Raw genomic sequence first — 17,278 nt, forward strand, 5'->3', positions numbered from 1 at the left:
TCAGCTGGTTCATTAATGCTCTTGAAGGAAGGAAAACTGTCACCCTTTTGTGCCCTAGACTGTATGTAACTCCAATCGCACGCAGCAATGTGGCTGACTCTTCATCTCGTTCTGAAAAAGCACAGCAAGCCCCTCAGTACAAGGCGACTGAGGAACTAGCGAATGCACATCCCACGGAAGAATTTAAAAAAACAATAGTATATTTGACATGTTGATGCATATGTCAAACAGAAACTCGGTGCCATTTAAATTGATGGAGAGCTACACTGTGTATGTGAGGAATGAAATAACAAATTAAAATATTGTCACATTTGCTATGATGGGTATGCAATGAACTGACAGAGCATATTCCTAGGAGCCACACAGTGTCAGGTGCGAGTCAACATGAGGTAATTTGCTATATTATGTGCACCTAACTCTCTGTCAATGTATTTGTTAACTGAGAGACAATAAGATGAAGAACACTCATAAATGCTCACAAATTATGGAACAATATGGAGTGGAGTCAGTTTGATTCTCTCTCCTATCCTTTCACTGTTTTGTGCTCCATTTTCACTGCCTCTCTCCCCATTTATCTCATTCTTTCACCGTTAGTTAGAATTGAGCACAAAATCTAGATTGGTACTCAAGTGCAGTGTCAGTGCTACGTTGTCAGAGGGCTGCCTTTCAGATCAGATATTACACCGAGGCCCCAGTCTACCCTGTTTTATGGAAATAAAGCTTCCTATGTCATCGATGACCAGCAACTATCTAACAAATCACCTGTCTATCAAATCACCTATCTAACAATAAATGATCCCCTCATTGTCACATTGCTGTTTGTGGGATCTTGCTATTTGCTATTTGGCTGCTGCGTTTCTGGGAGAACAGTGATTACATTTCAAAGAGTACCCTTTTGCTGAAAAGTGTGCTGTGACACTGAGGCAATGAAAGGTGCTATGCAAATGTAAGTTTTGTTTTTGACCTTATAATCCAACTGCACTGCTTCAAGCAGACAGCTTAACATTATTACTTCTGATAACCTGAGCTACATGGATACCTGTGGAAAGGAAGCTGCAAAAAAGAATTTCTGCTTGGGAACATCAGGATTGGTATTACCTCCTGTCGTTGGGTACCAGTCACAACCACTACTACACTCTGAAAACAAGACCTCCAATGCATTTCATAACCACCAGAAATTGCTGTATGGCTAATAAGACCCTTTTGGAGTGTGGTCACTGTGTTGATGTATCAAATGCAATCCTACCATTTTCTTCTCTTTAGACAGCAGGATTCGTGAAGAGATTGAGACAGAAATGGGCTGAGAAGTGGCAGATCGAGTTTAATTCAGATAAATGCGAGGTGCTGCATCTTGGGAAAGCAAATCTTAGCAGGACTTATACACTTAATGGTAAGGACCTAGGGAGTGTTGCTGAACAAAGAGACCTTGGAGTGCAGGTTCATAGCTCCTTGAACGTGGAGTCGCAAGTGGATAAGACAGTGAAGAAGGCATTTGGTATGCTTTCCTTTATTGGTCAGAGTATTGAGTACAAGAGTTGGGAGTTCATGTTGCGGCTGTACAGGACATTGGTTAGGCCACTGTTGGGATATTGCATGCAATTCTGGTCTCCTTCCTATTGGAAAGATGTTGTGAAACTTGAAAGGGTTCAGAAAAGATTTACAAGGATGTTACCAGGGTTGGAGGATTTGAGCTACAGGGAGAGGCTGAACAGGCTAGAGCTGTTTTCCCTGGAGCGTCGGAAGCTGAGGGGTGACCTTATAGAGGTTTACAAAATTATGAGGGGCATGGATAGGGTAAATAGGCAAAGTCTTTTCCCTGAGGTTGGGGAGTCCAGAACTAGAGGGCATAGGTTTAGGGTGAGAGGGGAAAGATATAAAAGAGACCTACGGGGCAACGTTTTCACACAGAGGGTGGTATGTGTATGGAATGGGCTGCCAGAGGAAGTGGTGGAGGCTGGTACAGTTACAGCATTTAAAAGACATTTTGATGGATATATGAATAGGAAGGGTTTGGAGAGATATGGGCAGGATGGTGGCAGGTGGGACTAGATTGGGTTGGGATATCTGGTCGCCATGGACGAGTTGGACCAAAGGGTCTGTTTCCATGCTGTACATCTCTATGACTCTATGACTCTAAGTTGTTTTTATTCTTGTGAAGGATGTGCGCAATGCTGGCAAGCATTTGTTGCCTGTCTCTGGTTGCCCATTTCAGACTGCTAAGAGTCAACTACTTTGCTGTAGGTCTGGAGTCACATATAGGTTAGACCAAGTAAGGATGGCAGATTTCCTTCCCTTGAAGAAAATAGTGAACTTGAGGGGTTCTTAACAATAAATGGTCACCATTAATGTAGCTGTCAGCGTGGGATTTGAACTCATGGTCCCCATGCCATTAGCTTCCGAGTAGGGCTCCGGAGCCGAAGCTCCATCTGTTTCTTTTCTTTCCTTTCTCTTTTCATGTTTTTCTTTCCTTTCTACTATTTCCCGTCCTTGAACAGCCTCGTTGGGGGCAGGTTGAGCCAGCATGGACTCAAGGTGAAGCCCAGTTGCAGACTCGATGTAAAGCCCAGCACACTTTAAAAGTACTGTAATGCTGAACCTTTAACTTTATTTTCTCATTTATACATAAGATTTTGTACCTAGGCATCTTTGTACTTAAGATGACGCCAGAAATGGTGACTTTGCACACTTTTCACTCTACTCATATATATCTGTAGTTGAGCACGTGTGATAATAAAACCTATTTCTAATACTAGTCTAATGACATTACCACCGACTCTCAAAGTTCTCCCAAAATTGGAAGAAGTGACCTGGAAAGCCCTTTATTTATTAATCCTATTAAATACAAGACACTAACTACATCGATGGATGCTGTAAAAGCCCTGCTTGTTTACTGTCCTCATGTTTTTAAAAGGACTGCCCAGTATGAGAAATCAGGAGAGGGAAAGTAGATCAAAAATACAGATGGATAGAAAAGGGAGAAAGAGGGAATATTGAAAAAAAAGAGGGTAGAAAAGGGAAAGGAAAAGAGGCTAAGGAGGATCCTACTGTAACAACTGCTGGATGGAGGGGTTCTGGAATATTGTTTCGTCAAGCTAAGCCATATAGAATTAGGGTGTATTGTTTTAGATTAAGAGTGTCTTCTAATAAGAACTGTCTATCAGAACATTGTGAACCCCTGGAATTCTTTAATCCAGTGGATTGTAGCTGCTCAGTCAGGTGACATCACCAGATCCCTAAAGATACTAAGGAATCAAGTAATGTTGATTTAGGGCTTTCAGGTACATCGAGAGAACAGACCCTTCAGTCCAACTCATCCAGGTCTACCTAATATCCTAAATAAATCAAGTCCCATTTGCCAGCATTTGGCCCATATCCCTCTAAACCCTACCTATTCATATACCCATCCAGATTCCTTCTAAACGTTATAATTGTACCAGCCTCCACCACTTCCTCTGGCAGCTCATTCCATATACACACCACTCTCTGTGTGAAAATGTTGCCCCTTAGGTCCCTTTTAAATCGTTCCCCTCTCACCGTAAACCTATGCCCTCTAGTTTTACACTGACCTACCTGAGAAAAAAACCCTATCCACGCCCCTCATGATTTCAATAATCATCATAGAATTGATAAAATAGATTTTATAAACCTCTACAAGGTCACGCCTCAGCCTCAGACACTCCAGTGAAAATAGCCCCAGCCTATTCAGCCTCTCCCTATAAGCTCAAACGCTCCAACCACAGCAACATTATGTAATTCTTCTCTGCACCCTTTCAAATTTAGCAACATCTTTCCTGTAGCAGGGAGACCAGAATTGGACGCAGTATTCCATAAGTGGCCCATCCAATGTCATGTACAGCCGCAACATAACATCCCAACTCCTGTACGCAATAAAGGCAAGTGGACCAAACAATTGGAGAAAGTGAGGACTACAGATGCTGGAGATCAGAGTCAAAAAGTGCCGCTCAAAAACAGTCACTTTTTGACTCCAAACATACATGTATACAAATTAGAAGCAGGAGAAGGCTATACAGCTCCTTGGGATGACTGAGGTACACCCGAAGTGGAGGATCAGCCATGACCTATAGCATGTCAGGTTTGAGAGACGAGTTGAATGCCTCCTTCTCCACTTTCTTATGTTCTTATCTGACCCCTCTGTGGTTGACTTGACCGACCAGCTATTCACTCCTAAGTCATGTTTCTGTTTTGCCCAAGTCTTGGGAACATGGCACTTGACGGAAAGGCTTATTCTTAAGATTTAACGAGCACTGACAGCTCTGACTGCAAGGTAAAGGTTAAAGTAGTCAGGCAGCCCCGAAACCGCAGTGGGAGGACATTTGATTTTCATGACATAACGGATAGTCAAATAGTAATAGCTCTCTTCATACCATCCAAGCTGAACCAACATTGTTGAATCTGAAAATGATTCAACCCAATTTAACTGGAAGCCTGTGTTCATGCCAGCTTGGTAAGTTTGGACTCAGTTTCAACTTAAATGAGGTAGATACCCCTTGATTAAAAAGAGCTAGGGAAAATGCACCCCCTGAGAAATGGCCAAACTCGGGGAAATCCAGATATTTGTCCCAGCTTTGCACATCACCACTGGTGATTATGGTAATAGCTTGGAACAGCCTACCCTGTTACTATAGCAATGCATTTTATGATACATCATCTTGAGTACCAGTTTGGACAGCTCTGTGATATCAAAAATAACAGCAGAAAATGCAAGCGCAGAAGGTTTTCTGAGACCAATTGATTGATGGGATGCCTTTCAGGCCAAACTTTACATTAAACATTTTTTTATGAGCATTACATTTAGATTATTGATCAGAATTGCCTTTGTTTCGAGATATGCAGATGTCATCTTTTCCTTGAACAGTATTTTTTGCTCTTTACTGTTAGCTACGGCTGAAGGGTCAATAAGCAGAGAGCATAGATTTAAGGCGTGTAGCCAAGGAGCCAGAGGCAACATGAGGAAATACTCCTTTTACACAAAGAGGGTTTGGATTTGGAATGCACTGCCTGAGACATTAGGTAAAGGTACAAAAGTAGCCTTCAAAGAGAATCTCATTAATACTTTGAAGGAGAAAGACTTGCAGGGTTATGGGGAAAGAGTGAGTTGTGGAACTAACTGGATTGATCTTTGAAAGAGTCAGCACAGGCTCAATAGGTCTCCTTCCGTGCTGCACTCAGAATCAAAGAATTGCTCTGTGAGATGTTCTGAGGAAAGGTCAGTCGACCCGAAACATCATCTCTGTTTTCTCTCCACAGATACTGCCAGACCTGCTGAGCTTTTCCAGCAATTTCTGGTTTTGTCACAGAATTGTTACAGTGCAGAAAAAGGCTGTTCAGCCCATCATGTAAATGTGCACTGTCACTTAATGCCAATCTCCTAGCTTTTTCCCATAGTCCTGCACACCATTTCAATCTGAATAATCACCCAAGGCCCTCTTGAATGCCTCATTTGAACGTGCCTCCACCACACTTGCAGGCAGTGCACTCCAGACCCTAACAATATGCTGAGTGAAAAAGCTTTTTCTCCCTTCATATCTGTTCCTGTTGCAAACCACATTAAATCTGTACCCACTTTTTTTCGCTCCTTTACAATAGGGAAAGGTTTTTCCCTACCAATTCTGTCCAGCCACCCCTTCTCATGATTTTCAAAACTTCTATAAAATCTCCTCCCCAGGAAAAACAGTCCCAACATCTCCAATCTATCCACATAACTGAAGTCTCTCATCCGTGGGACCACTTTGAACTTTCTCCAATTTGTTCACATCCTTTGAACACAATACAAGGTTGAACACAACAGTCCAGCTGAGGTCAAACTAGTGCCTTCTATATATTCAGCATAACCTTTTTGCTCCTGTACTCTAGGCCGTTTTTACTGAATACTGGGATACTGAAAACTTTTGCTAAATGTTTGTACTACCTGTCCTGCCACCTTTAGTAACTCACCCACATATACTCTTTTTAGATTCCCGACAGTGTGGAAACAGGCCCTTCGGCCCAACCAATCCACACCGACCCTCCGAAGAGTAACCCACCCAGACCCATTCCCCCTCTGACTAATGCACCTAACACAATGGGCAACTTAGCATGGCCAATTCACCTGACCTGCACATCTTTTGGACTGTGGGAGGAAACCAGAGCACTGGAGGAAACCCACGCAGACATGGGGAGAATGTTGACTCAAGACTCTCTGCTCCTGCACACCCTTTAGAGTCACAACTATTGTTTCATATTGTATCTCCAAAATGTATCACCTCACACTTCCCCACATTGCACTGCTCTATGACTCTGCAATTTTCCAGCTTTTGATACATAACATCTTCAAAACCATTATGACTCTAGGATTCTGAAATAATTCCACAGAAACCAAGTCGCACTTTATTTACACATGGAGAGTCCTTGATACTGCTCCAGCTCCCTCAGAGCTAGCTCTCAGAGTGAACAGAACCCCTGACTCTGCTGCTTATATCTGTCAGCCAGGGCTCCCTGATTGGAGCAGATTGACACCTCAAACAGGGAGCTCATATACGATGCAGTTCACCTGTCTGACCTCGATATAATCACTACAGACTCCCCTTGCACTAGGAAACACTGGACTGCCATTAAGAGCAAGAAATTAGAGAACTGTAATCTTCTCCAGCCCTAGACAATATCATTATTCCGCCAAATCTATTCCCTGGAATGTTGCTCCACCATTGGCAAGTACATCTTCCCTCTGTCTTAATCCTAAACTCCCAAAATCTGCCTGCTGTCTCTATTTGAGGCACTTGCTTAAACCTACCTCGCTGACCACTCACCCTTTCAACACTCAGGTTTGTTCACGAGCGCTCCTGTGAATAGACACCTGGCAATGCTAAGGGTGCTATGAAAAGGCAACACTGTCATCTCACTCACATGGCTACGAGTTGCTGTGCAGCCCTCTTGGCAGCCCAGCTGGAGCTAGGTAATCCAGCGGAGCTTGAGCTTTGAACCTGGAACCTCCCCAGTGTGTATGACTCAGCTGCACACAATAAACTTGCTGAGCCATGAAAGAATCAGATGACTTAGCCCATCTGTGCTGCGTGTCCTCTCCTATTTGTGGTGCGTGTATTATATTCTGAGTTGCAGGTACCTGGGAGCAGACTGCAAGGCTGTAATTCAATCAAGGGGTTCTGATGATGTAATTAACTACAAGACTGAAATTCATGCAGTCCCTCACAATCAACAGTGCCAGACTGAATTACAGGCTTTCAGACACTCCCAGTCAATGAATTTTTTTTTAGTACATTGCATATATATCTGTGTTCCCTTCTTATTCATCAGTTTTCAACCCTGTCCTAAAAGATGTTGCTTATATTCTGAAGAACAGCTTCACAGGCATTAGCTGCCCTCATTTTCTCACCCAAGCATTTATTCATTGTGTGCAAACCCAGATAGGGAGCATACAGAGGTCACTTGGTTTCAAAGGAAACAATGGTATAGTGGTAATATTACTGGACCAGTTACAAAAAAAAGCATGGGTTCAAATCCTGCTGTAGCAGCAGTAGGAATTTAACATTCAATTAATTAATTAATCTGCAATAAAATGCTAGAGGCATTAAAAATGTTTGTGAAACCACCAGGTTGCTGTAAAAACACTCATGGCCTTCAGTGGAGGAAATCTGCCATCCGTACCTGGTCTGGACTTCACATAACTCCAGACCCAAGGCGATGAGGTTGACTCTTAGTCACCTCTGTATTGGTCTAGTGAGCCTCTCCAACAGAAACAGTGCTGTGGGGGTACCCACACCGTAAAGACTGCAGCAGTTGAGGGGGAGGCAATGGCCTACTGGTTTATCACTGGATCTTTAATCCAGAGACCCAGATAACGTCCTGGCGACAAAGGTTCGGATCCCACCACAGGCAGATGGTGGAACTTGATTCCAATAAAAGTATGGAAGATAGCAATCTAATGGTGGCCATGACTCCATTGTTGATTGTTGGAAAAACCCATCTGGTTCACTGATGCCCTTGTAGGAAAAGAAACTGCCATCCTTACCTGGTCTGGAATACATGTGACTCCAGACCCACAAGCATAGTGGTTGACTCTTAACTGCCGTCTGGGCAGTAAGGGATGGGCAATAAATGCTGGCCTAGCCAGTGATACCTTAACCTCATGAATGAACAAAAAAAGTTCAAGAAGATGGTTCACCACCATCCTCTCAATGTCAGTTAGGAATGGGTAATCGATACTGAACTTGCTGACAATGCCCATATTCCCAAGAATGAATTAAAGGAAATTAGGGGCAACACAGCTGATAATCCTGCCCTCATTAGATAGACAGACACAGGTAAACATACCCATGTAGTAAGAGGAGATGGTGGCATATCACGGAACTAATAATTCAAAGACTCAAACTGAGTGGGGAACAAAGGCTCAAATCCTACCTAATCAATTAATAGACCTGAACATAACGGCAGTGTCAGTAATGGTGGCAATCATAGCCATCACCGTAAAGACTTATTATCTGGTTCTCCTATTGCCTTTGGGGAAGAAAGTCTTTGATCCTTGGCCAATCTGGCTTATGTGTGATTCCAGGCCTACAGCAATGTCACTGATTCTTAACTTTCTCTGGAATGGCATTCAGTTCAAGGGCAATTAAGACTGGGCAACAAGTGCTGGTCTTGCCACTAACACCCATATCCCATAAAAGAAATGAAATGCATTTCATAAAGGGATATAGTACAGAAATCAGAGGCAGGGCACTCAGTGATACTATCTTTCCCTAGCATGGGCACATGGAGTGAATGACCACATCTTACACATGACATAAAAAGAAGACTTTCTCTCCTGTATGGGTGCTGGGTCTCACACAGGCAGTGCCTTGCACACTGAGTACCAAGTCACTAATGGATGCCATCTACATTCTTAAGTGAATCAAGGTGATGGGAACAAACATTGTAATCAGCACTGCATCTCCTGCTTGCAATACCCTAACATGTATGGGTCATTAGTAAGAGGTTGCAAAGGCAATTATGAGCAATGACAGCTGACTAAGTGCCAGAGACAAATAAGCTGCAGATGCTAGGTGTGTCAGGACAGACTGAGAGCCGGAAGGTGCATGGGCCGGACCAAGCGACGGAAGGGGCATGGGGGGAGCTGCCTTTGAGTGGCAGGAAGGTGGGAGGGACAGGTGGTTTGCTGAGTTGCCAGGGGTGTCTGTGTTATATGCACAGTTTTATTGTTCAGTTTATCTGACTGTCCGTTTGTGATTGCGTTCACTGCTTCCTTTTTGATATAATAAGGTGGGATTTGAGGTTTGTCCTCTTTTCCCTGTGAACTGGTTGTACGGTGGGGTTTATGGATCTGGCTTTGCCGCCACTTTCCCCTGTAAATTGCTGTTTCTTGTAAACTTGTAAACTACTGTTCATTGATAACTGTTTCTTTGTCATTTGTACCAGTTCATAAAATAAACTGCAGATGCTGGAATCCAAGGTAGACAAGCAGGAGGCTAGAAGAACACAGCCCTGAAGAAGGGTTACACGCGAAACGTTGACTTCTCCACCTCCTGATGCTGCCTGCCTTGCTGTGTTCCCCCAGCCTCCTGCCTGTCCCTCCTGATACTGCCTGCCTTGCTGTGTTCCTCCAGCCTCCTGCCTGTCCCTCCTGATGCTGCCTGGCTTGCTGTGTTCTTCCAGCCTCCTGCCTGTCCCTCCTGATGCTGCCTGCCTTGCTGTGTTCCTCCAGCCTCCTGCCTGTCCCTCCTGATGCTGCCTGGCTTGCTGTGTTCTTCCAGCCTCCTGCCTGTCCCTCCTGATGCTGCCTGCCTTGCTGTGTTCCTCCAGCCTCCTGCCTGTCCCTCCTGATGCTGCCTGCCTTGCTGTGTTCTTCCAGCCTCCTGCCTGTCTCTCCTGATGCTGCCTGCCTTGCTGTGTTCTCCCAGCCTCCTGCCTGTCTCTCCTGATGCTGCCTGCCTTGCTGTGTTCTCCCAGCCTCCTGCCTGTCTCTCCTGATGCTGCCTGCCTTGCTGTGTTCTCCCAGCCTCCTGCCTGTCTGACTAAGTGCCAGAGGCAGCTGGACAATAATATGGAGACGGTACAGGAGCAATAAAAACCTCTCCAAAACATCATCAACTCAAAATTGGCATTCAGCATTATTTCCAATCAGAAGAATTTTAATGGATGTTTGACATTCGGTTTGACTATATAAATCTAAGTAACTGAAAACACTGAAGCAGAAGATGGGTAAACACAAGATTATGGAAACAAGAGTAAGTCATTCAGCCCCTCAAATCTGTTCTGGAACCAAATTGATAGTGCTGCATAGACTGAGCTTGTGTTCCCCTGAATATAAGAGAGTGAGTTGTGATCTAAAAGATGGTGCTTAATATGTTTAAAAGTTTTTATGTGGTAGATAGAACAAAACACTTTCCACTGGTGGAGATCCCTAGGGTGGGGTTTTCAAGACTAGGACACACATTTTTAAGGTGAGAGGAAAGAGATTTTAAAAAGGCAGGAGGGACAACTCTTTTACACAGAGAATGATTTGTGTGTGGAATGAACTTCCAGAGGAAGTGGTGGATGCGGATACATTTACAACATTTAAAAAAAACATTTGGATAAGTACATGGATAAGAAATATTTGGAGGGATATGGGCCAAGTGCAGGCAGGTGAGGCTAGGTTAGTTTGGGATAATGGTCAGCATGGACTGGTTAGAGTTTGTTTATGTGCTGTATGAGTTAATGACTATGGCTATGAGTAATTAGAGAACAAGGCAGGGGCATAACCCTAAAATGTGACCAAGGGATGTGTCAGGAAACACGTCTTCCCATAAATCTGGAGTTCCTTCAAAAAAGGCCATTAAAGTTGATGGTTAGTTACTAATTTCAAAACTACTATTGATTTTACTTAGGCAAGGATTTTGGAACTGAAGTGCATAGTGGAGTTTAAGGTATAGATGAACCATCATCTAGTTGAATGATGGAACTGGATAGATGGGCCAATGGCCTATAGCTGGTTGGATCTTCCTATAATCAAACATCTTCAACTTTAATTTTTTCAGTAACTCCTTTTCTCGTAGAGACATCTGAAGTTGAAGTGAATGACTATTTCTTGATTATGTTTATCCAAACCTTACAGCCTGGGTGTTACCTCATGCTGTAGGGTTTTTCATAACAGAAGGAAATGTCGAGAGGATAATAGGCAGGCAGAGAGAAACCTGTTATAAATCTGTTTCTTTATTAGGTAAATCCAGAAATAAGAATGAGGCCATGTAGAACTGAAGACAGCAAGGGTAGTGAAAACTGACTTTATTCTCCCAATAGGCTGTGGATGCTGAGTGGATGGTGGGATGGGAAAAGGGGTCGGGTGGACTGATATTTTCCAGGTTGAGATTGAGAACTTTTGTTCGGTTAAAAAGAATCGAAAGACACAGAACCAAGACGGGAAAATGGAATCGACAAGAGTGGCAGAACAGCATCAAGGGCCAAATGGCCTCCACCACCGCTCAACTTCCTAAAGGTCACACACAGAGCTGGATATACATGCCCGATGCTGGTGATCTTCCCCAGTCAGCCAAGCAAACCCTCATATCAATTCCTTAAGAAATCATTCAGCTTGCGATAAAGTTGGAAGCTGGGGAGAAAATACTTCACTTGATTTGATTTGTTATTGTCACATCTACCTAAGTTCAGTGAAAAGTCAGAGGGTTTGAATTTTGTGGGGTTAAAACTATCGACAGTTACTCATAAGCCTAACAGGGAATTCAGGAAAGAATTCTTCATTACCAAGAGAGTGCCTACAATGTGCAGAGATCACAGCGGGTCAGGCAGCATCTATGGAGAGAGAGCAAGTTAACATCTCGAATCCAGATGACTCTCCAGCATCTGCAGTAATTTGCTCCTGGGATGTGCAATTAGTTCAAGAAGAGGTTGCTGTGGTGATTAGCATGGATGCCTTCAAGGGAAAGCTAGATATGAGGGAGAAAGAATTCAAGGGATAGGTTAATAAAATTGGATAAAGTGGGGTGGAAGGACCATGTGGGCCAAATGATCTCCTTCTGTTCTGTAAACATTGTGTAAACATTGCTGCATGGCAATTAATTTAGTAAACTGATCAACTTGTGACAATAAAAGCTGCACATTATAACCTTAGCTAAGACACAGATAGACAAGAGGACCAAGTGCTAACACCTCTGACTGCCGATATATTACAACAAGTTAGAAGTAACTGTCAGTCTCTGACGAAATACCTACGGTCAAGAAAGCAAAAATATGGCTAACAGCAGAAAACTTCAAAGAATCCAGAGTTGTCTGTCTACATTATAAAGAATAGGCCACATCAAAAGCCTGTTCCATACGTATGCAGGTTTATACATAGCCTCGGAATGCAACATACTGATATGGGAGTTAAAGGAATTACGTTCTGTGCTCCAGCTTTGCTGTCCTCATCGTCGCTTTCTGAAGAAAGTCACACTCTTTGCTTTCCACACTCAGCATGCCTGCCATGTACAATATGTAAATGTCAAAGCTTGGTAAACAACAGCTATATTTGATAGAGGTTCTGTAATATCTGTCAGTCCATTTGAGACAGCAATCGAACTGATGGCACAGTTAGAACTATTCAATTGAATCGCTGTCTTATGTTCACCACCTATTAGCCTCCATTTACTTAACCAATTAAACTTATGTAAATAACCATTCTGAGCTTCCAAAACCCTGTTCTGCTTAAATCTCCACCTGAATCGGCATTGCAATGTAAGTTAAGTCTCAAATAGGAGTAGGTTTAAAAGGAAGCTTGCAAATCAAAATTGCGATGCTCAGTAAGCCTTCTTGGCTACAGTGCCAGCAGCAAAATATGTTTGACATAGTTTAAATGATGCAAAGTTTTAATTATTCCAACAATTGCAATGGGCCCAATGAGTGAGCCCTTTCACTGGTCTAATGTTGTCCTTTTGAATATCTTGCTCTTTCAAATGAATGTTGCAACTCTTCTTCCCAAACTGCAGCTGATATACATTGGATCCCGAATTGTGAGGAAGTACAACATCGCTGCACAGCTGTGCAAGAAGTGGTTGCAAAGATCCGCATTTATCACATCAGTCTCGGTGTCTCTCAATCTGAAATTTGTTGGAGGGTTGCCAATGTGGGCTTGATACATTCCTGAAAGTTTCACCATATGACCACCAGCCTCCAACCACCACACACGTAATGAGTGTTAACTCACACCTGCAATTGTTTTGTCTTAGTTGACTCTACAATTGAGAGAAAATTTAATAAACTCATCGCCATTTAAACCCCTTTCCCCCTCCTTTAGGATTCTTCTCCTGGGTCACACACAGAGGATTAAGCTTCAATTCCTGGACAGTTTAGGACAATCCTGAAAGGTTGGAAACCCTACTCAGTAAAAATGATAAATGAGCAGCATTGGCTGAGTCACATATCAGCAGTGACCCTTCTCTCGCTGGGACATCCCATTTACAATGGGACAGTTGAAAGGTGCAAGCTGGAATTGCCAGCGAACACCAAACACAGAGACAGCCATCCCCAGATTCAGATTGTAGAATTATATACATTTGAGGAGATCATTCAGCCCATCATGAAAGAGTTATCACATTAATCCCGATCCTCTGACGTTTCCCTGTAGCCCTGAAAATTTTGTGCATTTTTTCAGAACGTCCTGATTCTTTTAAGTGCCTCCAACATCTTTTTGTGCAATGCATAACAATAGACAGGACAAAATAAAATTGCCTTTTCTTCCCCCTGGTTTCTTTAGGCAATTATCTTAAATGTATCGATACGATATCCCAGCAGCAGTAGGCAACTCAGCCTATGAAGTCTGCTCTGCCATTCAATGAGATCGTGGTTGATCTAACAACCTCAGCTCCACTCTCCTACCTTTTCTCCATCACCCTTGAAACTCTTACTGCTTAAAAATCTGTCTGTCTCAGCCTTGATTCTACTTAACAACCCAACATCAACGCCCTCTATAGTAAGGAATCCCACAGATTCACAACATTTGGGTTCCAACTCTGTAGCCATTGGAGACTGGTTCTCTCTATTTACTCGACAAAAATTATTATGATTCTGAACAAATCTTACCCTGAGCTGATCTCACTGAAACCCACTGGCATTGCAAAATCATAAGATTGTTTAACCACAGTATTGTATTAAAGTCATTTTTATTACAATTCATATTTGGGCAGCAGGTGCAACCCATAGACTGTGAGGTCCAGGGAGAAGCTGTTCATCTCCCACAGTGTTAGCAATGAGTCCCAGCCAATCATAACTTTCCAGTTAACTTGTAACCCTGTCATACATTGCCTGAATGAAGCACCTCAAGAAAATATAAGCAAAAACCCTTTTAAGCAACGTCTATGCATCAAACAGTATTTGTTTCATTCTGGATTGAGAGTAAATGCCATTCTAATGTACAAGAAAACACAATGCTTTTTAATCTAAAAGCTACAAAATATAGAAAAGAGCTTCTTATAGATAAGATATTAAAATGTCTTACCTGCTTAAATTATTTAAATGCAAAACTGATTATATCCTTGGACTTTTCGGTTTCTTCCACAGCTGATTAAAATCCCCTGCTCTCTTAATGTCTGTTTGGTCTATTTAAAAAAGGTATTCAATTTTCTTTGTTTGTTCTCTCTGGGTGTGTCTGAATCTCAGTTTCAGGAGCTGGAGTTTGAACCCTGCAACAGAAATGAATTTTACGAAACATTGATGAAATCACAGAGACATTCATCCTCCCTCCAACACAACTTGGGACACGAGGGTGCAACACAGAGAGCAAATGAGAACGATGATACATGCGTGTATACAGAGATAGAAGGGATCTAAACAGATAGATGAATAGAAACAGACGTACAGAGATAGAAATAGATGGATATAAGCATGGAGAGAAAATATATTTAAGTATATCAGCAAGAGAAAATGATGGGTTCAATACAGACACAGAATACATTGATAGAGACTTACAATCAATTAATAGAGTAAAAGAATTTTAGATAGGTAAGCAGGTTGATAATTTATGAAAGATAGCAAGATGGATAAAGGACGGACAAATAGATAGATTGTTAGATAAAATATATATAACCAAACATAATTTATGGAGCCATTTAGACTTCAAAACAGATTGACAAGCAGAAATTGGTGATGGCTGATAGGCATGACAGAATATAAAACTCCTCTGTATGTTATCTATAATATCTAAAACCATATATTAAATCTAAATAATGCCTAAACTGTTGGGCACAACATGCACTTAAGGCACATTTTACTACAATCAGTAATATACATTACAGTATATTATTATACATCTCTAGGGTGATACAGGTACAGGCATACACGTATAAGCAGTTATGTCCGTGCAGCCTGACTCATACAACTCATGCATTATAGATCAGAACGGTCAAACCGAGACTCCCCTTACTCAGCTGCGTACAGCTTTGTAAATTTGTTTAACAGTCTCAGATCAGAGGTCCTTCAGCATCTGGTAATCAAAGCAGAATATTAACAGACTCCATATCTTATTTCCAAGAGATGCCAACAGCAGAGTTCCTGAAGTTAAAACGATTTTACATAAACTTTCTATTTGACGTTTTTCTGTACGTGCATCGATAACACTCATCTGGTTAACTATTGATCCATTCATATAATTCTGCACATCACTCTGAGCAGTGAGCTTCCATATTCCCCCGACATCCCTAGCTCCAACGTTTTCCCTGCTTTGTCGAACTACTGAGATTTACTACTGATTTCCAGGCACAACATTCAATCTCCTACGTGCAACAGCCTGTAGCTGTATACCCATGCATGCGGTTACCTATCCATGCCTATACGTTAAGGTATATATATATATATCTTTTTTTAAAGTATACGCAGCTATGCATAATTTTATTCAAGGTAATAGTTCTAATTCCATAATCACCACTGACACCTATTCAAAGGCTGCTGTCAGGAACAAGATGACTGCAAATATAAATCAATAGCCTGCTGCACACATCTGTCCTGTATTACATGTCTCCTGATCTATATACATTGTGTCGATCAGGGTCATCCACCTATTGTCGACTAAACTTACGTTGAGTCTCGACTGACAGAAATGCAAGATCCCCGGGTGGAGATTCCAACTCAATGAATCTGAGTATTTTGTTTTGCGAATGCACAGGCTATGCCCTGTTCATTACAGAGTAAAAGATTGCAGCAATATATATCAGCCATGCAATCATCAGTCAAGCCCCTGAATTAAGTATTAGAGGATTTTTTTTTGTACTTTGCTGGCAATAATACTCATGCTCCATTTAATCAAAGTCACACACACACACACACAGACGGACACACACAAATCACTTCTCGCTAAAGGCGCAGTAACTTACAGTTTCAGAAAGACCTTAAGACTTGCACATTTCATTGGAATGCCACAATTCGGTAACCATTCAGCCCCAGTGCATCCACTGACTGAGGGGCAGTCAGATTTACCAAATAGATTTCGCGTGAGGTAATGGACACTAATTTATGTTGCTTTTATTTTTTTCTTGTCTGTCCACTCCACCTCCTAAGCTGATAATTTATTGCTCTGTTATTTCTGCTTAGGGCTACCACTGTTGGATGTTTATTTGAAACCAATTTCCCTTCTTCCAAGACAGAGGGTTTCATTTATTTTTAACAAAACAAAATCAGAATCGTGATACCACTAGCCATCATTTTATTTTTCAAGAGAACAGCAAACTTGCAGCCTCAGGTCTCCATATATACACACGCACACACACATGCACACAGTTCCCCTGCATGCAAAAATGAGGAATAGAGAAATTTTTGCTTTCCTCGACACCGGGAAGGGAGGTTTAAAATGTTGCATACCTTAAACAGCAAGGCTGCCTCCATCTCCAAGGCTGACCCACAAATGGCTCGGCTCGCCAACGTGTGAAGGCAAAAATCCCCTAAAATGAAATTTGAGGATTAAATGGATAATAGCTGCTGTGAGTTCTGCAGTGCCGTGTGTTGGTTGTGTGGATGAACAGCTAACTCCACTCATAGTCTCTCGGCTAGCTGGCTCCCTCTCTCTCTCACGCTCTCAGTGTCTTTGAATCTCTCTTGTATATACACACACACAAACACACACAGATATACACACTGGGAGAGAGAGACTGGGAAACCTGCTGCTGATGCTGAAGCTTCCAGCTCCTGCACCAGACTGGAGTATTATTACTTATAAGAAACTGATTAATTCAGACTGGCTTGATTGGAAAGATTTATGCTTTAGCATTGCTGCATGCTGTTCCCAAGTAGATTTTTTTTTGTA

At 42.3% G+C, this 17,278-nt stretch overlaps 1 protein-coding gene across 4 annotated transcripts in view; it reads right to left on the reverse strand.

The window, feature by feature from the left end:
• The window catches only part of LOC140489278 (protein phosphatase 1 regulatory subunit 29-like), a 422,002-nt gene extending 404,978 nt beyond the window's left edge, over positions 1-17,024 (reverse strand). For 3 of the 4 annotated variants that reach the window (XM_072588654.1, XM_072588649.1, XM_072588651.1), the window contains exons 1-2: positions 16,837-17,024; positions 14,483-14,666 (exon numbers count right to left, since the gene is read on the reverse strand). The gene's annotated coding sequence lies outside the window, so the exon portion shown is untranslated. Of the gene's footprint in view, positions 1-14,482; positions 14,667-16,352; positions 16,433-16,836 lie in introns of those variants that run through there. The other variant, XM_072588650.1, reaches the window with a different exon arrangement.
• Positions 17,025-17,278: the final 254 nt, after the last annotated feature.

Source organism: Chiloscyllium punctatum, chromosome 18, assembly GCF_047496795.1.
Source record: "Chiloscyllium punctatum isolate Juve2018m chromosome 18, sChiPun1.3, whole genome shotgun sequence".
Taxonomy (NCBI): Eukaryota; Metazoa; Chordata; class Chondrichthyes; order Orectolobiformes; family Hemiscylliidae; genus Chiloscyllium; species Chiloscyllium punctatum.